This window comes from Microcaecilia unicolor, unplaced genomic scaffold, assembly GCF_901765095.1.
Source record: "Microcaecilia unicolor unplaced genomic scaffold, aMicUni1.1, whole genome shotgun sequence".
In the NCBI taxonomy this organism is placed as follows: Eukaryota; Metazoa; Chordata; class Amphibia; order Gymnophiona; family Siphonopidae; genus Microcaecilia; species Microcaecilia unicolor.
In genome coordinates this window covers 55,441-79,414 of record NW_021963357.1, presented here as the reverse complement: position 1 = coordinate 79,414, position 23,974 = coordinate 55,441, and the positions used below count along the sequence as shown (strand labels likewise).

Sequence of the window (23,974 nt, the reverse complement as noted above, 5' to 3'; positions counted from 1 at the left end):
ACTTTGGAGAGCTATGGCTTCTCTGGACGTTTTGTTGCTGCAATCCAGGCTCTATATGCTAACCCTAGTGCAACGATTTGGGTCAATGGGTTGGAATCTCAGAGTTTCCCTATTCGGAAGGGCACGAGACAGGGGTACCCATTGTCCCCACTCCTTTTTGTCTTAGCTTTGGACCCTCTCATTCGAGACATCATGGGGAACCCGCTGGTCCAGGGAGTCCACGTGGCTAGTCATGTCTTTAAGGTAGCAGCATTTGCAGACGACCTCTTGGTCCATCTCACGAGCCCAAGCAGGTCCTTGGAGACTTTGCTGGAGACCTTCCGTGAACATGGCAATTATGCGGGCTTCCAAATAAATTTAGATAAATCTGAGGCCTTGGCCTCCTCGACAGCAACCGCTAGCGAATGGGGGACACAGTTTCCTTTGAGATGGGCGGGCGAGTCCTTTAAATACCTAGGAGTACAGCTCGCAATGAATACCTCGGAGCTATATCAACCTAACGTTCGGATCTTAGCCGACTATACTAAAGAAAAGCTAGATTCCTGGATGGGCCTCCCGTTGTCCTTAATGGGTAGGATAAATTTCATAAAGATGGTCATATTTCCTACATGGTTGTATGTAATGCAAACACTGCCTATCCGCCTTTTGAAGAAGGATTTAAAGAGGGTCAATAGACTCTTCTGCCGGTTCTGCTGGGTGGGGAAAAAGCCAAAATTGGGCCAAGTACTTTTAACAGGGGGGTGGAAACAGGGAGGAATTGGCTTTTCAGATTTGTTTCACTACAATCAGGCTTGTCTCTTTCGCAATCTGTGGGATTGGATTAAAAACACACAGCATTACACACCTACAAATCTTGAACAGGACTTTTTTGCCCCCCACGATGTGTTCACGCTCTGGCATTTGCCGTATGGTAAGATACCCCCAAAATTCAAAACGAGTCTACTGCTCCAATCTCTACGAGAGGTGTGGCAGTGGTGGATGCGACAATTGGGAGGAAATCCCAAGGTCACAGATCAAATACCGACTGTAGGCAATTTAGCATTTGAGGTGGGAATGGACAACCAGACCTTTCGTGCATGGGGCACCAACGGCATTACGAAATTGGAACACTTGTTACAGGATAGTGGAGAGGTATTGCCATTTGAAGTTCTGCAGGAAAGGGTGGGATCCACATGGGGTAATAGGTTTGACTATGCGCAAATTAAACATTATACGAGTTCCTTGGACCAGACTTCCTTAAGGAGTCGTTTGGGGGTAGGCATTCGCAGTTTGCTTAGTGAGATACTGACAGAACAACTTTCGGTCTCAGCTCCATATGGGATCCTGGCCCAACATAAACCCTGGCGGCACTACGAAGGGCTTAAGCGTGAATGGGAACAAGATCTAGGATTCTCATTAGCGTCATGGGATGTGGAAGCCACTTTGAGAGGTATTTGAACATTGGTAACGGATGAGAGGCTGCGAGAATGTGGAAACCGAATAGTTAAGAGGCTATGAGGCATATTTTCAAAGCACTTGGCCTTCCAAAGTTCCCTAGGTTTCTAGGGAACTTTGAAAGGCTAAGTGCTTTGAAAATGAGCCCTCTATGTCTAAGGCGCAGCTGGCGCACAGCGCTGGAGTCAAGTGATCCAACATGCTCCAAGTGTGGGAGGGGTCCCGGCTCCTACTACTACACCCAATGGCAATGTCCATTGGTGCGGGCTTTTTGACAGCGGATACGCAGTTTTCTGATTCGATTGGGGAATAAAATTTGAGGGACAGAGGGGCAGTTTCTGTTAGATCAACCTAAGGCCCTCGCCCCGTTAAGCACTAGCGCCACTCTGCTCTGCAGGAAAATGAGTTTGGTAGCTCGGAAGTGTATTCTACAATACTGGACCGCCTCGGAGGCCCCAACATATGGCACTGGCGGAACCAGGTGCATTTTGGCATCTTGGGAAGCTAGAGAAGCGAAATTGTCACCCAAACGTAAGAAACAGTTCCTCCAGATTTGGACGCCATATCTGCAAATTCTTAGCCCCAGGGGTCGCAGTTTGCTCCTTAATGCTGTAGGGAATTGAGGTGTGTCACGGAAACTGATGTGAGCCACAGATGCAGATCGTTAAGGGGGGAGGGGGAGAAAAAATTGTTGATCATGTTTTTGCAATAACTGTACTGTATAATACCTTGTTATTGGCAATGTTGAAATGTTGTCAATGTGGTTTTTCAATAAAAACAGTTGAAACATAAAAGATCAGAAACCATTCCGTGAGAAACATATGCAATAGTAGGGGAATATGGGGGAAGGGGTCTTTTCACATCACTGTACTTGTTAAAAAAGGTCAGTATGTTTAAGTTAAAACAAAGATTAGAATTATTTAGTCTATATATTTTACATCAGTTCTATGCTATAAGTATTTCCTTCATAAAGATGAGCACTTTCAAAAGGTAGTCCTTATTCTATTTTCTCACACTCAAATTTCTTAATCATTGTTTCTTTACCAAGGAAATCATATTAGAGGGAATTGTGTATGTTCCAGTTGTAACCCATATTGATCATTGGGAAATAGACTATAAATTTGGAAAATAAATACATTCATTTAATATACAGAATCTTGAACTTTAGAAGATTCTGAAAAGATGGCCCCTTTTCAAATATTTAACTAGAGTGAAATCTTATGTACATAAAAAGTTTTAGAAACTATAGCACAGCTATTATATGCAAGGTACACACCACAATTTAATAACTCAGGACCAAATATTCAGCCGGTGGTAAACAGCATTTTGCTGGCCGCCGCCGGCATTATACCCAAAAATTGAATAGGGGAGCCATGTCCAGGCTCCAGCATTGAATTTCTGGGTATACAGAGCCGGCCAAGTTATAGGAGGTTAAATGCGATATTCAGCATTTAACCGGCTATAAAGAACCGCATAAACACAGGGCTGGCTCTTGTATGGCGCTATTTATGCATCTAACTGATTAAGTGTTGACTCTGCTCCTGGAGCAACCCCAAAGTAGCTAGTTTTGATCTGGGCGCTAACCAAGCATTTTCAGTGGCACTAAGTTCTGCTGAAAATGCCTGGTTAGACTTGGCAGAGATTTAAATCACCAGGAGCCTCCTACTGGCCATTTTAAATCATTTTGAATATCAAGCCCCGAGCATAGTACTCCACAGAACTGAATTAAAGTTCTTACATAAGTATTGCCACACTAGAACAGACCAAAGGTCAATCAAGCCAGCATCCTGTTCCAACAGTGGCCAATCCAGGTCACAAATACCTGCAAGATCCCAAAAAGTTCAATACTTTTTATGATGCTTATCCCAGAATTTATGATGCTTATCCCAGAAATAAGTAGCGGATTTTCTCCAAGTCAATTTAATAATGGTCTATGGACTTTTCCTTTAGGAAGCCATCCAAACCTTTTTTAAACCCTGCTAAGCTAATTGCATTTACACATTCTCTGGCAATGAATTCCAGAGTTTAATTACATATTGAGTGAAGAAAAATTCTCTCAGTCGTATTAAATTTACTACTTTGTAGCTTCATTGCATGCCCCCCAGGTCCTAGTATTTTTGGAAACAGTAAACAACGATTCATGTCTACCTGTCCCACTCCACTCATTATTTATAGACCTCTATCATATCTCCCCTCACCCGTCTTTTCTCCAAGCTGAAGAGCCCTAGTCGCTTTGGCCTTTCCTCATAGGGAAGTCATCCCATCCCCTTTATCATTTTGTCACCCTTCTCTGTACCTTTTCTTTGCTCTATAGTATTGCTTCTCAACCCAGTACTGGGGCACACCCAGTCAGGGTTTTTAGGATACCCACAATGAATTTGATAAGGCAGATTTGTATACCAAGGAGGCAATGCATGCAAATCTAACTCATGCTTATTCACTGTGGATATCCTATAAACCCAACTAGCTGGATATGCCCCGAGGATTCAGTTAGGAAGCACTACACTACACTACAGTACATGAAGAAAACTTTTTAAATTCATCTTACTGATGTCAGAGAACATGTGTGTTTTGGTTTGTTTGTTTTTTAGATGCAAATGTGTGCCAAACACAACACGTGAAGGCAAGACACACAGAAATGTTTACAAAATAGCTGCATATTTGCACTCACCTCACAGCTATACTTAGGCACAGTTTTGGCATTTTTGGATTTGGAGCTCATTTTTCAGGATGATCAAACAAACTAAAACCAAACAAACCAATTATTGTAGGATCCTATTAATTTAGGATTTTTTGTAAAAATAATCTAAAATTTCTTACATGCACAAAGAAAATTACTTATTTAAAATGGTTCTTAGTCATTTTTTCTTGGATTCATTGTGAAGGATTAACCAATCTATTGTGGTCACCCTGAGGGTTTCAACTCTTGAATTTGTTGTAAACTACTTCTAGGCCAATGAAAGTGTGATCTTCAGCACACAGTGTTTCAACACAAATGATTAAAGGTGAAATTTGTTCTTACCAGCTAATTTCTTTTCCTCAATTCCCATTAGACTAGTCCAGACCGATAAGTTTATGACATTCTTACCCAGCAGATGAGACAGAAAACCTGGAATTTTCCAGAGACATGACAGTATAAGGAGTGGTGCAGTCTTGGAACTTGCCAGCATACTACTGTCAAAGCTCTTGCAGAAAGCAAACAAATCTCGAAAATGAAGAAAAAGTTAACACAAGGAATCCACAGGAGAACATCTTATTAAAAAAAAAAATCTGAAAAACTGAGAATATGCCATCAAAAAACTGAGGCGCAGATAAGTGGAGAATGCCTTTGAACCCATAATCTTCCCAGGAGGGAACTTGACTGGTCTAGTAGGACTCAAGAAATAGAAATCAAAAAAGAAGAACAAATTTCAAGTTCTTTATCATCCTGCTAGACCAGTCCATACTGATAAGACACACCAAAGTTCTAAGAGCTAAGGTGAGAACAAACACAAGGTTTCCTCCACAACTGCCCTATTGAAGGCACTATTTTCCCTGACACACACAACCCAGTCAGTAGTGCTGGGCATAAAATGTAGACAAGATTACGTCTCGCCCTACAAATACCTTTCAAAAAGACCACTCTGGACACCACCCAGGATGCTGCTTAGGCCCCCTCATAAAAATTAGACCATAACTCTGTTAGGACCAACATCCAATTCAACATATACACAGAACAAACTGCCTCCTTGAACCACCTAGACAAAAAGGGGATTGGAGATTTGGCTGTTGCCTCACTTTTACATGGAACGTTCTATAAAACAATTTGACTTCCAAGAAGTGTTCTTGACCTTCAGCTAATGGAAAAGTAACCAACAACATCCAACTAATGCGAGGTCTTAAGAACCTCCCACTTGCAGTGCTGGAAATAAGCAGGCAAACGGGAAAATTAGGTTCTTACCTTGGTAATTTTCTTTCCTTTAGTCACAGCAGATGAATCCATTACTGATGGGTTGTATCCGCCTACCAGCAGGTGGAGATAGAGAACACTGAAAGACCATAGTGCCTCTAGGACGGCTAGCCCCAACTGCCTTCAGTATTTGAGATATTCAAAGCAGAGTGAACCATAAAGGTATAATAACAAACTTTCCTCACAACGAACAATCGCCCCATAACAGGAGCATCAAAGGAGGGACGATCTCAACCTCCTGTAGTAGATCATCATGTAGAAATTCTGATAACTGTTTTCCAACTTCTCCCAATGAGATTCATATCTGCATGAAAGATCTGAACAAAAAACAAAGTCAGACAGGGAGGGATCATGGATTCATCTGCTGTGACTAAAGGAAAGAAATTACCAAGGTAAGAACCTAATTTTTCCCTTCTTGTCATCAGCGCAGATGAATCCATTAACTGATGGGATGTACAAAAGCAATCCCTACTTAGGGTGGGAACAGGCCACACCACGAGCCAAACTTGAGCTCCAAACACAGCGTCCTGCTTCGCTGCAACATCCAGCCTGTAATGCCGGGCAAAAGAGAGCTGAGAAGCCCAAGTAGCTGCACTACAGATCTCTTGAAGAGAGAGTGCACCCGTTTCAGCCCACAAGGAGATGTCTCTAGTGGAATGTGCCTTAAATGCTTCAGGCGGAGACCGACCTGAAAGCACATACGCAGCAAAAATGACTTCCTTGAGCCAACGGGTTATAGTGGCCTTAGACGCCGGGCCTCCATGCCGAGGACCTGACAACAAGACAAAAAGGTGATCAGAAGTCCTGAAGTCATTTGACATCTGAAGATACTGCAACAGCGTCCTGCGGACATCCAGAAGATGTAACTGCCCAAAGGAGTCCGGGAACTGTTCCCTAGAAAAGGAAGGAAGAAAAATGGGCTGGTTCTGTTGAAACGCTGAAACCACCTTAGGCAGGAAGGAAGCACTGTACGTACCATTACTCCGGACTCCAAGAATTGCAGTAAAGGGTCCCGACAGGACAGCGCCTGCAGCCCAAGACACGCGTCTAGCCGACGTCATGGCCAGCAAAAAGACCGTCTTGAGAGTCACAGCCTTCTCTGCAGCTCGCTTAAGTGGCTTGAAAGACGAACAATAAAGAGCCTTCAACACAAGACCCAGGTTCCAGGCCGGACAGGGCAACCGGACAGGAGGACGGAGCCTAAGCACCCCTCTGAGAAATCTGGCAATGTCCGGATGAGCAGCAAAGGACAAGCCAGCGACTTTTCCCTCGATAGCATGATAATGCTGCCACTTGCACCCGCAGGGAATTGTAAGCCAGGCCTTTTTGTAAGCCCTCCTGCAAAAAGTCCAGCACAGTTGAGACAGTAGCCCGCGTGGGTGTGATCGCCTTTGAAACACCCCATGCCTCAAATTTGCGCCAGATCCGAGCATAAGCTGCAGAAGTGGACCGCCTGCGGGCCTGCAAGAGAGTGAGATGACCTTGTCAGAGTAGCCCTTGTCTCTCAATGCGCCCTCTCAATAGCCAGGCCGTAAGACCAAATCGGCAGGGATCTTCCATAGACACCGACCCTGAACCAACAGGTTCGGCACCAGGGGCAAATGCACCGGAGCGTCCACCAACATCCAGCGGAGATCCGCATACCACGGATGCCTTGGCCAATCTGGAGCGATGAGAAACACCAGACCTCGGTGCTGTGGAATCCGCAGTAGGACTCGCCCTTTCAAGGGCCAAGGAAGGAACACATACAGGAGGCCCGAGGGCCAGGGTTGAGCCAGAGCATCCAATCCCCGCCGAGTGAGGATCTCTCCTTCTGCTGAAAAAGCGAGGTACTTTGGTGTTTGCACTTGATGCCATTCGGGTGTCCCCCTTTGGCACAAATCTGAAGAAAAACTTCTTCTGCCAGTTCCCATTCCGCCGGGTCGATTTGATGCCTGCTGAGAAAATCTGCTTGCACGTTGCTCTGACCTGCTTGTGAGCTGCTGACAGAAGATGCAGGTGGATCTCGGCCCAGTGGCAAATCTGAGCGGCCTCCGCAGCTAGGGCCCTGCACTGAGTGCCGCCCTGAAGATTTATGTATGCCGCCGCTGTCGTGCTGTCCAACAGAACCCGGACAGCAAGCCCCTTCAGAGCCTTTTGAAAGGCCGTAAGAGCCTGGAATATCACTCTCAGTTCCAAGCAATTGATGGACCACCCCGCTTCCACGGGTGTCCACAGACTCTGAGCATAGCTTCCTTGGCAATGCGCTCCCCAGCCTAGAAGGCTGGCATCTGTTATCACCAGGCACCAGGAAGGAAGCGCCGGAGGCATTACTTGGGCGCAGCATCCTGTCGGAGAACCACCACTCCAAACTGAGCCGGGCCGCAGGGAGCAACGTTAGTCTGTGCTGATATTCCTGGGACATCGGAGACCATTGCTGAAGCAGGGCAATCTGCAGAGGTCTCATATGCGCTCTCACCCAAGGCACCAACTCCAAGGTGGTCGTCATCGACCCCAGCAGCTGGACAAAGTCTCAAGCTCGTGGGCAAGGCATCCGCAGAGCAGACGGACCTGATTCTGAAGCTTGCACCACCTTTGGTCAGGGAGAAAGACCAACCCCGATGCCGTGTCGAACCAGACCCCCAAATACTCGAGTCTGAGAGGGGGGCAGGTGACTTTTGGGGATATTGACCACCCAGCCTAGTGCCTGCAGGACCGCCACCACCCTGGCTGTGGCAAGACAACTCTCGGTTGCCAAGTCCGCTCTGATGAGCCAGTCATCGAGATAAGGGTGAACTCTGATACCCTCTCGCCTGAGACAGGCAGCTACTACCACCATTACCTTGGAAAAGGTACGGGGAGCTGTGGCTAGGCCGAAAGGCAAGACCTGAAACTGAAAATGCTTTCCCAACACTGCAAAGCGGAGGAACCGCATGAAAGACCCGCCTTCGGCGGGAGGCACCGGGATCACCGCTCAAAAGTGCAGCGAGACTTGTAAGGGCTCCTCTACCGCCACCCGTTTTACAGCAGTGCCACATCGGGACTCCACAAACACGTCTCTCACCGGGGCACCGAATTCCAGTCAGTAACCTTCTCTGATCAGGTTCAGGACCCACTGATCTGAGGTAATCTTGGTCCACTCCTCTAGAAAGAGGGAAACACATCCTCCTATTGCAGGCAAGGAGGAGTGGACCGGCGTTCCACCATTGTGGAGGACGCCCCTGAACTCTGGCCTTGAACCGGCCCCTGCGGAATGTTTGTCCGAGCGAAAGGAGTTCCTCTGCTGAAAACGGGCACGTTGAGAAAGCCCAGCAAAGCACCCCGGGCAATACCTTCAAGCTTCATGGAAGTGAGGTCTGGAAGAGGAGGGAAACACAGAACCCTTGGAAAAAGGCCTCTGCCTATCCTCAGGTAACCTCTGGGGTTTATATTCCCCCAGGTCTTTCACAATCTTCTCCGATTCCTCTCCAAACAACAGGAGGCCCCGAAAGGGTAGCCTCACCAGTCTTTGCTTAGAAGCCATGTCAGCCGCCCAATGCCGCAGCCAAAGAAGGCGGCGGACGGACACCGCCACAGACATCTGTTTAGCCGAAGCTCTGACCAGATCATACAAGGCGTTAGCCAAAAATGACAGGGCTGACTCCATCCGCGGGGCAACCTCAGAAAGGGGGCCTGCCACCATCGGCGGGCTGTTCCACCGCCTGCTGTAGCCAGGAAAGACATGCCCGGGCTGCACAGGAACTACAAATAGACGCCCTCAAGGCAAGGCCCGCAATTTCAAAGGACCGCTTCAGCACGGACTCAAGCCGCCAGTCCTGCATGTCTTTCAAAGCAACTCCTCCCTCTACTGGGAGAGTGGTCTTTTTTTGTCACTGCCGTGACCAATGCATCCACTTTAGGCATCCCCAAACGGACCAAGTGCTCCTCACGCAGAGGGTAAAGCTGACCCAGAGCCCTGGCCACTTTCAAAGGCCCATCAGGGTCAGACCACTGAGCAGAAATAAGCTCTTGGATGGAGTCATGCAGAGGATAGGCCCGAGTAGGCTTCTTAGTACTCGCCATCCTAAAATTAACAGGGGAGGCCTCGCCTTCAGCAGGATCACCAATCGAGAGGGCCTGCAAGGCGTCAGTAATGAGAGCTGGCAGCTCGTCGTGGTGGAAAATCCGGACCACACTGGGATCATCCAAATCCAGTGGCAAACAGGCACCCTCCTCTGGATCATCCGTCCCTGAGGGTCTGCCAGATCCCTCAGAATCTCCACAGCCCAACCACGAGGTGGGGGAGGATATGCGCCACTTTCAGACGGGGAATTTACCTGTCTATATTTAGCGTGTTTCCAACGCTCGGGGGAGGAAAACCTCTGAAGTCATCCCTGGGGCATCAACACCCGGAGGGAAGCCAGGAGGCAACGCAATGTCAGACACCTGCGGCAGAGCTCTTTTCAGCATAAAAGCCTTATGCATTAAAAGCACAAACTCAGGGGAGAAAAACCCACCCTGACCCTCCGCCTCCAAATTAGGAGAAACGGATGTAGGAGCTCCTCTGGCAGCCTCTAAACAAGGCATCCCCTGCACTCCTCCGCAACCGCGAGGGTCGAGGCATGCGGCGCTTCCAAATGGCGCCCGCTGCCAGCTCCATCGAGCGGGAAGAAACATCGCTCGGTATGCTCAAACTAGCGTGAGCGTCTAAGAAGCACGTTTTACACAGCCCCGCTGCTGATCTGCGTTACCACAATGGGAGCAGCGCTTAAATCCTTCAGCAGCCACTGTCCATTTTTTTCACAGGACGGGAATATAGCAATAAAATGGCGGCTTTGCACCAAAACTTACCCCGTTCGGAACGGCGTCCGCGTCAAGCTGCACAGAACCAGAATCTCTGGAAAAAGCCTCAGATCAGCCACACAGTTTGTTTGTTTTTAACGCGGGACCTCCCCGGAGGAGCTGGGCACCACTCTCACCTCAGAAGACCGAGTCAATGAGCTCCAGTCAACCTGCACAGAACCAGAATCTCTGGAAAAAGCCTCAGAACAGCCACACAGTTTGTTTGTTTGTTTTTAACGCTGTGAGGAAAGTTGGAGGCAGGCAGCAACAGAGGGACTCCGGGAGGCGGGGGGGTGGGGAATGGGTTAAGGCAGGGAAAGGGCGAACCTATATGCCTTTAGTGGGCACCACCAGCCACAACACCCCTGCTCAACTGGCAAAGCACAGGAGCCACCGCAGGCAGTCTGAATCTAGGAGCTGATCAAGCTACGTCCACACCTGCTGGGAGATAGAGAAATACTGAAGGCAGTTGGGGGCTAGCCGTCCAACGGTCACTGTGGTTTTTCAGTGTTCTCTATCGCCACCTGCTGGTAGGCGGATACAACCCATCAGTTAATGGATTCATCTGCTGCTGATGACAAGGAAGGTGACAATAATGATAGGGGCTTACGCCAAAAGACATTTGAGACTGGAAGACCTGAATATGTATACCCTAGAGGAGAGGAGGAAGAGGAGAGATATGATAGACATTTAAATACTTGAAAGGTATTAATATACAAACAAATATTTCCCAGAGAAGAGAAAGTGGTAAAACTAGAGGACATGAATTGAGGTTGTGGGGTGGTAGACCTAGGAGTAGTGTCAGAAAATTCTTTTTCATGGTGATGGATACCTGGAATGACCTCCCGAGGGAGGTGGTAGAAAAAAAAACTGTGGCGGAATTCAAAAAGGCGTGGGATGAACACAGAGGATCTCTAATTAGAAAATAAATGATATTTAAAAAAAAAAAAAAAAAAACTTAAAGGGTTGCATATGTCAAGTGGTGCTTAGATGGTAACTCTGGCTGCATCAACTAAGGCCGGTGCAGGGCTGATTTGTACGGTCCGAGTCCCGTATATGATGATCCGGTTTAGGGTGAGCTGGACGTCCTTGTAGATAATATGCTAAAATCTTCTGCTCAGTGTGTGTCACGTTTTCAAAGCTGGAACTAGGTTTGCGAGCCCTTGGCAAAACCATCCCACACCGGAGAGTAGGCAGAACAGGACTGGAACCCCAGACTGGAGTTGCAGCAGAGGCAAACAAGCAGGAATAAGCAGAGCAGGCACACTTAAACTTCACCTGCACTTGGCCGCCTTTCACCAGGAGTTGAGCCCCTGACTGCAAGTGGCCGGCAGGACTTACTGGGCAAGGCAGGACTGGATACCCACTAGGCTGAACTAGGACTGTGGGTCAGAGAGGAAAGGAACATACAGGGGCAGCAGGGCAAGGAAGGGAAAGCTAAAGGGCAGGACTGAAAGCTGCAAGCAGCCACTAAAACAGAGAACAAAACACTGATAAGACACAGAACTGAAAGCTACAGAGCAGCCACAAAGACATAAACAGACAAAGACTAAACACAAAACTATAACCCAGAGACAGGACTAGCAAACAAACAACAACCTAATCTAAACTACACACAGCCTAACTAGAAACAAACAAGAATCTCAGGCAAGAACTTAAACAGAAGTGCAACAAGCACCAACATACCAGGGCCTAAGGCGATGCAAAGGCATAGAATTTCCAACTGACTAATAAGCCCCGCAGCAGCTGAGGCTCAAGCTGCAGCAATCACCAGGCAACTACGGGTGCTGTGTAGGTTCAATCCAAGCAAGTCTGGCAGCCCGGAAGATCCGGACCGTTCTGAAATCTAGAACGGGTGACAATAACCAGACAGTCCCATTGCAGCCACCAGGTGGCGAGAGGAAGGAGAGCACAAAACATGGGCACAACCGTGACAGTGTGTGGCGGTGGCCAAAAAAGCAAACAGGATGCTAGGAATTATTAGGAAAGGGATGGTGAATAAGATAGAAAATACTATAATGCCTTTGTATCACTCCATGGTGCGTCTGCACCTTGAGTATATTGTGTTCAGTTCTGGTTACTATCTCAAAAAGATATAGTGGAATTAGAAAAGGTTCAAAGAAGAGCAACCAAAATGATAAAGGGGATGGAACTCCTCTCGTATGAGTTAAAAAGGTTAAGGCTCTTCAGCTTGGAAAACTGGCAGATAAGGGGAAATATGATTGAGGTCTACAAAATCCTGAGTGATGTAGAACAAGAAGTAAATCGTTTTTTTTACTCGAAAAAGTAGAAAGACTAGGGGGCACTCAAGGATGTTACATGGAAATACTTTTAAAACAAATAGGAGTTTGAAGTTATTTGGTTATGTATATTAGATTGACTCATCAATAAAAAAGTTGAAACATAAAACAAATAGGAGGAAGTATTTTTTTCACTCAACAAATAGTTAAGCACTAGAACTCTTTGCCAGAGGATGTGGTAACAGTGTTTAGTGTATCTGGGTTTAAAAAAGGTTTGGACAAATTCCTGGAGGTAATGTCCATAGTCTACTATTGAAACAGACATGGGAAGCAACTGCTTGCCCTGGGATTTATAGTATGGAATATTGCCACTCTGAGATTCTGCACGGAATCTTGTCACTCTTTAGGATTCCGGAATCTTGCTATTCTTTGAGGTTCTACATGGAATGTTGCCACGATTTGGGTTTCTGCCAGGTACTTGTGGTCTGGGTTGGCCACTGTTTGGAAAACAGAATACTGGGCACTAGATGGACCATTGGTCTTACCCAGTATGGCTACTCTTATGTTTTATCATCTTGCTAAGGATGTAAAAAGAATTGAAGCGGTGCAAAGAAAGCTACAAAAATGGTATGGGATTTGCGTTACAAGACGTATGAGACTTGCTGACCTGAACATGTATACCCTGGAGGAAAGGAGAAACAGGGGTGATACGATACAGACGTTCAAATATTTGAAAGGTATTAATCCGCAAACGAACCTTTTCCGAGGATGGGAAGGCAGTAGAACTAGAGGACATGAAATGAAATTGAAGGGGGGCAGACTCAAGAAAAATGTCACGAAGCATTTTTTCACAGAGAAAGTGGTGGATACTTGGAATGCCCTCCTGCGGGAGGTGGTGAAGATGAAAACAGTAACGGAATTCAAAAATGTGTGGGATAAACATAAGGGAATCCTGTTCAGAAGGAATCCTCAGAAGCTTAGCGGAGATTGGGTGGCAGAACCGGTGGTGGGAGGCGAGGCCATTGGTTGGGAGGCGTGGCTAGTACTGGGCAGACTTCTACGGTCTGTGCCCTGAAAATGGCAGATACAAATCAAGGTCAGGTACACACATTAAATAGCATATACGAGTTTATCTTGTTGGGCAGACTGGATGAACCGTACAGGTCTTTCTCTGCCGTCATCTACTATGTTACTATGTTGTCTGATTTTTATTTTTATTTATTTAAGGACACCTGATCTACTACGGTCTCTTTTGCAACCTCACTATCAGGATACCCTATCTTCCCTGTTTTGGTGATATCTTTGAAAGATACCTTATCCCGAACCATGCGCTTTTGAGCAACTGTCGGCCTTCCCCCCACTGGTCAATGGACTTGAATTGCACCTTACCAGAGACTCTGCTGGAACGATACATATTAAACATCCATAAGAAAGTGTTATTTATGGACCAATGAGAAATGCTCTATGAATTTGCCTTACATCTGTGCATATTGCCACAAGGGCTTTCAGGACGACCCTCACATCCACACCTACACGTAGGAAATGTGGATCCAGCACAGCAATGCTCGCCCACATGTTCTAGCATCGTCCTTTGGTACAAGACTATTGGAAAGAAATACTGCAAACGACCCAAACTTACTGGGATTGTACAATTATACAGAATCCTCTCCTCTTACCTGGTAGCTATAGCTACACATCATCTGTTCCTACTGGCTTAAAACAATTTGTTTATAAAAGACAGTGCTGTTTGGTGTGAAGGCCATATTACAGTAGAACCTAGTAGGCAAAGGTGGCGTTCATTGATGCTATACCAGATGCGCCTTGAAAGACAATGTGTTTCCACGTTAGAAGATGCACGGGGAAAGCAGTTCCAGAACACCTGGGAGCCTTTTTGGCTGACTCTGTCCTCTAAAGCCCGCAGTAATTTGCTGAATATGTAACTTGATCAATGTATATTAGATTAGAAGGTAGATTGGGGGGGGGGGGGGAGTTTTGAGAACAGGATTGACGGACTTCTATTTATTTATTTTATTGCTTTTGTATCCCACATTTTCCCACCTTTTTGCGGGCTCAGTGTGGCTTACAATAAATTATTATATGATTATGGTTACATTATGAGGAGTTGAGTTAAAACAAATGTCCAGGTATCGATAAGGGGGAAAGAACAATAGTGATGAGAAAAAAGGTTAGGTGTGTAAGAATTATGGGGATAGGTATACTAGGAGAATGTGTTGTGTTAGAATTATGGGGATAGATGTGCTAGGAGAATGTGTTGATGCGTTGCCAACAGTGTGTGTGGACTTCATGTGCTTTGATCCTTTTGATAGATCTTTTCAAAGAGATGAGTCTTTAGTAGTTTGCGGAAGTTGGTTAGTTCATAGGTTGTTCTTAGGTTACGTGGTAGTTTGTTCCAGATTTGCGTGCTCATATAGGAAAAGGTTGATGCGTGCATCACTTTGTATTTTATACCTTTGCAAATTGGGAAGTGGAGGTTAAGGAAAGTTCTGGACGATCTTTTGGCATTTCTGGGTGGTAGGTCTATTAAGTCGGACATGTAGGCTGGGGCTTCACCATTAATGATTTTGTAGACTAGTGTGCATACTTTGAAAGTGATGCGTTCCTTAAGTGGGAGCCAGTGTAGCTTCTCTCGTAGTGGTTTCGCACTTTCGTATTTTGGTTTCCCGAAAATGAGTCTGGCTGCAGTGTTCTGGGCTGTTTGAAGTTTCCTCAGTATTTGCTCTTTGCAGCCTGCGTATAGTGAGTTGCAATCGTCAAGATGGCTGAGTATGAGTGATTGCACTAGGTTGCGGAAGACGGATCTTGGGAAGAAAGGTCTTATTCTCTTCAGTTTCCACATGGAGTAGAACATCTTTTTGGTTGTGTTGTTTGCATGGGTTTCAAGTGTTAGATGGCGTTCAATAGTGACTCCAAGGATTTTTAGGGTTTCTGAAATTGGAAGGTTTAGGTTTGGTGTGTTTATTGCGGTGAATTCATTAGTGTTGTATTGGAAGGTAAGTATCAGGCATTGGGTTTTTTCTGCGTTCAATTTCAATCGAAATGCATTAGCCCAGGTGTTCATGATTTGTAAACTTTGATTGATTTCGTTGAGGATTTCTTTTGTGTCCTGTTTGAAAGGGATATATATTGTTACGTCGTCAGCATATATGTACGGGTTGAGGTTGTGGTTTGATAGAAGTTTTGCCAAGGGTGTCATCATCAGATTGAAAATAGTTGGTGAAAGGGGTGATCCTTGAGGTACTGCACATTCTGGTGTCCATGCTGCAGATGTGGTTGAGTTTGATGTGACCTGGTATGAGCGCAAGGTTAGGAACCCTCTAAACCAGTTTAGGACATTGCCTCCGATGCCAACGTATTCAAGTATATGTAGTAGGATTTCGTGGTCGACCATATCAAAGGCACTTGACATGTCAAATTGTAGTAGGAGTATGTTGTTGCCGGTTGCGATGATTTGTTTGAATTTGGTCATTAGGGTAATTAAAACTGTTTCTGTGCTGTGGTTCGATCGGAATCCTGATTGGGCGTCATGCAGTATCGAGAACTTGTTTAGATAGTTTGTGAGTTGTTTAGTTACGATCCCTTCGGTGATTTTGGTTATTAGTGGTATGGATGCAATTGGTCTATAATTAGTTATTTCGCTTGCACTTTTTTTTGTGTCTTTGGGTATTGGAGTAAGTAAAATTTTTCCTTTTTCTTTTGGGAAAAGTCCGTTTTGTAGCATGGAGTTTATATGGTTCGTTAGGTCTATTATGAACTGTTGAGGGGCTGATTTCATGAGGTTGTTTGGGCATACATCTAGTTTGCAGTAGGATTTGGCAAATCTTTTGAGTGTTTCAAAGATGAGGTCTTCTGATATTAATTCAAATGCGGTCCAAGTTCTGTCTGCTGGGTATATTCCATCTTCTGGGTCTAGACAGTCTAGGAGTGTGGTGTACTCATTGGGGCTGGTGGGTATTTTCAGTCGTAGTTGTATAATTTTCTCTTCGAAGTATTTCGCAAGGTTGTCTACACTTGGTACGTCTTTGTTGTTGTTTGTAACTGGCGTGGTGTCTAGCAATTTATTCACGAGGTTGAAGAGTTTATGTGTGTCTTTGTAGTTTGGTCCAATCATTGTTTTGTAATGTAGTCGTTTAGTCTGTTTTATGGTGTATTTGTATTTCCTCCGAAGTAGTTTCCAGGCAATTAGTGTTTGTTCATCTTTCTTCTTGTACCAAGCGCGGTCTAATTTCCTGACTTGTGTTTTAAGGTCTTTCAGTTCTTCGGTAAACCAGGAATTTGTTTTTTTCCTGTGTGCTATTCTGGTTTGGACTGGGGCGATTTTGTCTAATGTTGTTTTACATATATCGTCCCATGTTTGGAGGAATTGGATGGTGTCTGTATCCGTTGGCCATTCGTTTTGATAGATCTGTTGCCAGAATGTTGTGGGATCTATTTTTCCTCTCGTGGTGTATGTTGTTCGTTCAGGTTTGCTGATTGCGTTTCTATTTGTTGTTTGCCAGTGAAGGGAGACATTTGCTTTATGGTGATCTGACCAAAGTGTTGGTGCCCATCTTGTGTCTGTAAGTAGGATTGTTGAGTCTAGATCAAATTTGTGTGTGATGATATCTAGTGTGTGTCCTTTTTTGTGTGTTGGTTGAGTGTAAGGTGCGTGTAGATCCCAAAGTTTTAGAAATTCTTTACACTCTCGTGTGCCTGTTAAGGTGTCGTCTTCGAGGTGTAAGTTGATATCTCCTATTATGAGGATGTTTGAGGCAAGGACACATGTATTTGAGATGAAGTCCATGAGTTGTGTTTGGGCGTCTTGCCATTTACCTGGTGGTCTATAGAATAGGATTGCGTTGATGTGTCCTTGGAGGTTTGGGTGACTGATTCTGGTCGAGGCAATTTCAAGTTGAGGTGAGGTGGATTCACCGGTGGTTGTGATGGTAAACTCGGATTTGTAAATAATGCCTATTCCGCCGCCTCGTTTTCCATTTCTTGTCCAGTGGGTGATTTTGTATTCTGGTGGGCATGTTTCTAAGATGGCTGGGTCTGTAGGGCTGTGGAACCAGGTTTCTGTAATGAATAGGAGGTCTAGATTGTCTGTGGTGATCCAGTCTAGTATATCTACTGAGTTGCTTACTGCTGATCTTGCATTGATGTATCCTAGTTGGATTGTGTGGTATGGTTCCATTGGGGGGTTCGATGTGCTTATTTTTTTTTTTTTTTTTATTAGATGTCTGTTTCCTCGTTGGTTGAATTTTTTGTTATTGTTTTTTTGTTTCTCTGTTAGTTTGCGGTTTTCGTATGTGGAGTGTTTTCCTTTTGGTTGGTTGTCGAGTCTTTGGTCTGGTGGGCTGTTGATAGGTTGTACACAGCGTTGGTGTGTTGTGGTTGGGTCGTTATGTATGTTCTTTGGGGTGGACATTTTGTGTATGTTAGTGATGTATGATTTGTGAGTTATGGGTTTGTTGTTGTCTGGGTCGTGGGTTGTGTTTCCGTGTGTGAGTAAGGTGAGACCGTAGATGGTTAGGATTGTTGTGCAGGTAATCATGTCAGTGTTTAAGGCGCTATTACGATTGGTTTGCTAGTTTACAGTTAAGCGAATCAGGGTCTGCAGTTTCATCTAGGCTTAGCATCAATTCATGCTAATTATGCTTAGCAGTTAATCATATCAAAGCAGAGCCTGCGTTTACAATTCAGCATAATAATAAGTGTTACATGAATGTAAGCCTGTATTTAAAATTAAGCATATTAGAACAATCAAAGTGCGATAGAGCCTGCATTTACAGTTCAGCATAATAATAAGCGTTACATGGGAGTAAGCCTGCATTTAAAATTAAAGCATATTAGAACAAGCAAAGTGGGATAATTGCATTTAAATTTGGGCTACTAGTGGTGCAGGCAACAGTTTATGAGGAATTCAATGCATTTACATTCAAACAGTGTAGAGTACAGTTCTATTAGGCGAGTCAGTTTATTTGCTTTCTATTTAAAGCAAAGGAAAGCAGAGTGAAGGACTTTTAGCTGCGAGCTGTGCATGCAGTTAAGATAATCTAGCGGTGCATGCAATTGGGAGCAAAGAAAGCCAGCAGAGCATTTGGTGAGTCCGGTGTACTTGGTCATGGTCCGACCAGGGTGTTCATCAGCCACATGGTGGGTCAATACTTGTGATTTACCTCGGTTCTCCGGCAGTCTCGGGTGGTCCTTACCAGTCGGGGGTGCAGGCTTGTGACAATCAGTGGGCAGGCCTGCACATCGGTTATGAAGTTTGTAGTTAGTTTTCCACTAACCTCATTGGTTGTCCATGCGCAGGGCTTTGGGCTGGGAGTCGATTCTCGCTGCCATTGAATTCAGCGATGTGGATCAATCTCGGTCCTCAGTCTGGGGAGTCTCGGTTCGATCCACTCAGTGGGGGTCAGATTCTCGGGCTTTTTCGGAGGGTTCGTCCTCGGGTCGCTCTCGACGGTATGTGCGCCGGGGCCCTCTGGTATATTTGTTAAGCTCAGTTCGACCCGGGTTCAGAGGAGTAGACCTCGTGGTAGACTTCGCGGCAGTCCCCCACGAGGCCGTCAGTCAGTTCGGCACAACTGGGTTACGATCGGGTCGGGGATGCGTGTTGGGTCTTTGTCCGCGCTGGAACTCTGGTAGTTCTACTTGCACCGCCGATGTTCCGCCGGTCGGTTGGACCGCCGGTTTTCCACCGGTTAGTTTCGGCTGTGGTTTCAGCTCCTGGTTCAGATTGAATCAGGCAGGCTCATCTGTTGCTGTGTGGTCCCTCTCCGTCTGTCAAGCGACCACGTGCTGGGCCCTCTACTGCTTTGCGACCTGGTCAGGTGGGCCTTTCTCGCCGCCAATGTGGTTCTTTGGGGCTGCGGGCTGTAATTCTAGCCTTTCGCTTATTATGTACACCTTCACTGTTTTTAGTTGTTTTTCCTTTATATGCAATAAAAAAATAAAAAAAAAGATTCAAACATATCAGTTAACGATGTAAAAGCATCCCAAATTTGATTGGACTTAATTCCATCTAACAAAGCTGAAGAATCGAATTAATAAACCATTTCATCAATAGTGCTGGTCAATACATCAGCACGAATCTTTAGTACATTATTAAAAAAAAAAAAATCTGCTAGATCTTGAGCCAAAGGTACAAACATGCAAGAATCTAAAGAATTATTAGACATGGTTGTAAGAGATTTCACCAATGAAAAAAGTTTGTTGCTATTAATGTTACCTTCATTTATCAACTGGCTATATAATACTTTTTTCCCTGGATTTTTTCCCTGGATTTCGATAACCCTTTTTTATATTGTTTAAAAGATAGATTTCCATGCCAGTTTATCCTCTAAATTTATTGGTCTTGCGCCACAGTCTTTCACATTTTCGACAACTAAGTTTTAAAGTTTTTAATTCAGAATTAAACCATGGTGAATTTTTGTGAGAATTTACTATTCAGGTTGCAAAGGAGATATATTATCCAAAACAGATAAAGTTGCCAAGTCCCAGCAAGATTTCAGAGAGTTATTAAGATTGGGAGTATCAAGACATACTTGCATTTCAAACCAATAACTATTACTATCGATTTTCTCCTAGTCAAAATGGTTTTTGTTTAGAGTATGTAAATGGTTTCTTGAGACAACTTGAAGTTAAACAATAATTGAGAATGGTCTGACCATGGAACAGCAGACCAGATGTTAGAATCTATCAAAAGAGTCGAGCTACTAATTAAACAATTAAGAACATGTCCCTTTTCATGTGTTGGACCACTACTCATCAAATTAAGATTACAAGACTGCAAATATTCTATACAATTAACAATATTAGGATCACCAAAGATACTGAGAACAGGTATATCAAAAGTGATGAGAATAAAGCTGACATGCTAAAGAAATACTTCTCTTCAATGCTCACAGAGGAAAATCCTGGAAAAGGACTGCAGTCGGCTGCCAAGGGTATATCTGGGAATGGAATGGATATTGCACTGTTCACGGAAGAAAGCATTTATAAACAACTTGAAAATCTGAAAGTTAACAATGGAGTCTGTGCTACAGAAAAAGATAATTAACTTTCTAGAATACAACGGGTTGCAGGATCCAAGGCAACATGGCTTTACCAAAGGAAAATCCTGACAAACTAATCTGATTGACTTCTTTGACCGGGTGACCAAAAAAATGGATAAAAAAAAACATGCACCAGATGTAATCTACTTGGATCTCACCAAAGCCTTTGATTCAATTCCTCAAGCTGAGAGGGCTGAACTTAGGACCCAAAGTTGTGAACTGGATTGGAAACTGGTTGACTGACAGGTGACAGAGGGTGGTGGTAAATTAAATTCGCTCTGAGGAAAGAAAGGAGAGTAGTGAAGTGCCTCAGGGTTAGTACTGGGGTTGATTCTGTTTAATATATTCATGAGAGACATTGCTGAAGGGTTAGAAGGAAATTGCCTTTTTGCAGATGACACAAAGATAGTCAGTAGAGCGGATAACCCAGAGAGAGTAGAAACCATAAGAAAAGATCTCCAAAAATCAGAAGAATGGTAAAAGGTATAGCAGTTACAATTTAATGCAAAGAAGTGCAGAGTGATGCATTTGGGATGCAGAAATCCAATGGAGGTGTACAAGATAAGAGTCAATAAAGACTTCTATAAATTAACAACAACAAAAAAAAGATTGATAAGCACAGCTCAGGAGAGGGACCTTGGTATGATGGTGTCCGAGGATAGCAAGGTACCAAAACAATGCGAAAAGGCGGTGGCCATGACCAGAAGGATGCTAGGCTACGTAGAGAGTGATATAACTAGCAGCAGAAAGAAAGCATTGATACCCATGTACAAGTCGTTGGTGAGTCCTCATTTGGAGAACTATGTTCAGTTTTAGAGGCCATACCTTGCAAAGAACATAAAAAGACTTGATGCGGTTCAGAGAAAAGCAATGAAAATGGTATGGGGTCTACGCCACAAAACGTATGAGGAAAGATTGAGGACCTGAAGATGTATACCCTGGAGGAAAGGAGAGGTAGAGATGATATAATACGTTTCAAACATTTAAAAGGTATTAATCTACAAAGAAACCTTTTCCAGAGACGGGAAGGCAGTAGAACTAGAGCACATGACTTGAGGATGCAGGGGGCTCACTCAAGAATAATGTCAGGAAGTACTTTTTCACAAAGAGGATGGTGACACATGGAATGCTCTCCGACGGGAGGAGATGGAGATGAAAACGATAACAGAATTCAAAAAATTAATGGGATAAACAAAGGAATCTGTATGGAAGAAACTTAACGGTGTTTAGATGGCAACTCCAGTAATTGGGAAAAAATGCCAGTACCGGGCTGACTTCCACAGACTGTGCCCTGATCATGGCTGGACAGATTTGGATGGGCTGGAGTGGGGCTTCAGTAATTCGAGAACAAGGCCAGTGCCAGGCAAACCTCTATGGTTTATGTCCTGAAATTGGCAAGGACCAATCAAGTACGCATATATAGTATCATACTTTATGCTATGAGTTTATTTTGTTTGGGCAGATTGGTACCAATCTTTATCTATCATCATCTACTATGTTACTATGTATTTGTGGGGGCCAAAGTAGAACATGTGAGAAAGAGAAAAAGCACATCATCCACTCTGTTCAGCAACAGCTGTGGCTCTCACAATTTATTATTTTCTTTTTTGCAATAGTATCCCTACTTGAAAAAATAAAGACCTCTGCCTTGGACACAGCACAGAAAAACAGCCTGAATGAATTCACATCTAGAGCCCATATCTTGCTCTTTACTCCTAACTGCTGGATCCTGACTGGCTGCAGGATAAGAATCAGGGAAGCCAGGGTTCAAACCCCACTCCTGCCCTTGTGATCTTAAGCAAATCTTTTAACCTTCCGATGAATCAGGTACAAACAGATCGTAAACCCTCTGAAGATAAGGGAAGTGTTCACTACACTTGAATACAATTTGCCTTGAAAAAGGCGTAAGGCAAATCTTCTTCCTAGACCAACAGAAACATTCAGGATCTGATATACAGGAAAATGTTTTATCACTCGTCTAGCACTCAAACTCATTAACCAATCACATAAAGTATCTCAGGAGAAACTTTGCTGCTCAGAAACCTACCAACATTTTCCAAGCCACCTGTAGAAACAAAGGTGTGGAAAGCGAACACTGCAGATAACACACACATAGGAGCCAGCTCTGTGGGTGTTGAGTATCCCCAATATTTATGTTTGTATCCAAAAGTAAGTTTTGGTTCAATGTGACTTAGAATTTACAGTTAGGAAAGGTTACAGTAGTGTTTTATAGTTAGAAGACGGTGGTACAGAACATCAGAATCTTATGTAGTTAACTATTGACTTTTTTTTTAAGGTAGGTCTTCAGTTCATTATTGAGCAAACTTTGTGTGTCCAAGGATGGGCAGTTTCCATTGGATTTAGCACCACCAATCATTTTGAAAAAAGTTAGCTTCTATAACGCACATCTCTGGGTTACAATTTTATCCAACCGGAGGTGACAAGCATCACATTCTTACCCTATCAGAAACACCATACACCAACTCTTAATACTTTCCGTAGAGAAGAATGGGGACAAGACCCCGCCCCCTCACCGGAACGTTCACACATTCCAGCTGGTAGATACTCCAGTGCCATAAGAATTCGAGAAAAAAGGTGCCCACCTGCAGCCCACCCTTCCCCCGACAGGAACGTTCTGCGACACCTTGGTGTCTAACACTGCTGCCCCACTCACCTGCTACGTTTCTCCTACGACAGACAGACGCAATAACACAACCACCAGAAACGATGGCGTCGGCCACACAGACAACCCGCCGACCTCCAGGCGACAGGGCATCTGAAAGCGCCACAGGCCGGTACTTCTTTGAACCCCCCCGTAACAGACGACAGCTCTGTAGTGCACTGCGCGTGCGTCTACTCTTCTCAAGTCAACCACAACAACCTATAGCAGGCGCAGGCGCATACAGCCTGTTCTGTAAGCGTGACTTAAGTGACTTCCGGTAGGAAGCGAGACGAGGAAAAATGTAGAAGAGGTTCGATATAGATGCATAAAAGGTGTATGGCCTACTAAGCAGCGCCGCCTGGTGATAACTATTTTAGTATGAGAATCGCAAGAACAATATCCATCCACAATACAATAAAATCTATCTCAAACGTGAAGTCTCAACTTTACCTATATGCTTGGATAAGACGCAGATAAACACTCAGATTTATTACCTGAATATTAACCCGACAATGTTATTAATACTTTTTTAAAGATCTCTTTTTAATTATGTTCCAGACTAGAATGTTCCTTTACGATTTGGTATGATTGTTTTATGTTATGAGCATAATTTTAAACAGTGGAAAGAGGTGACTTGATATTAACAACGCTGGTTTTTGGACCTTTGAACCAGTGGTGTAGCCAGAAGGCAATTTTCCAGTGGGCGTGCATTTCCTCTTCCCTCCACCCCTCCCCATTCACTTTAAAAATTAAATACCATAGCTAGCAAAGACTCCCAGCCCTGCCACGTGAAGACCCACAACAAGCCAGCCTATGTTAAAAATGTGTAACA

At 44.6% G+C, this 23,974-nt stretch overlaps 1 long non-coding RNA gene across 1 annotated transcript; it reads right to left on the bottom strand.

Moving 5' to 3' along the window:
- Positions 1-23,288, bottom strand: LOC115459247. Its single transcript, XR_003940235.1, has 3 exons — positions 23,155-23,288; positions 4,106-4,177; positions 1-11 (listed from the first exon to the last, which is right to left on the bottom strand). It is a non-coding gene; the product is annotated as an uncharacterized LOC115459247 (long non-coding RNA).
- Positions 23,289-23,974: the final 686 nt, after the last annotated feature.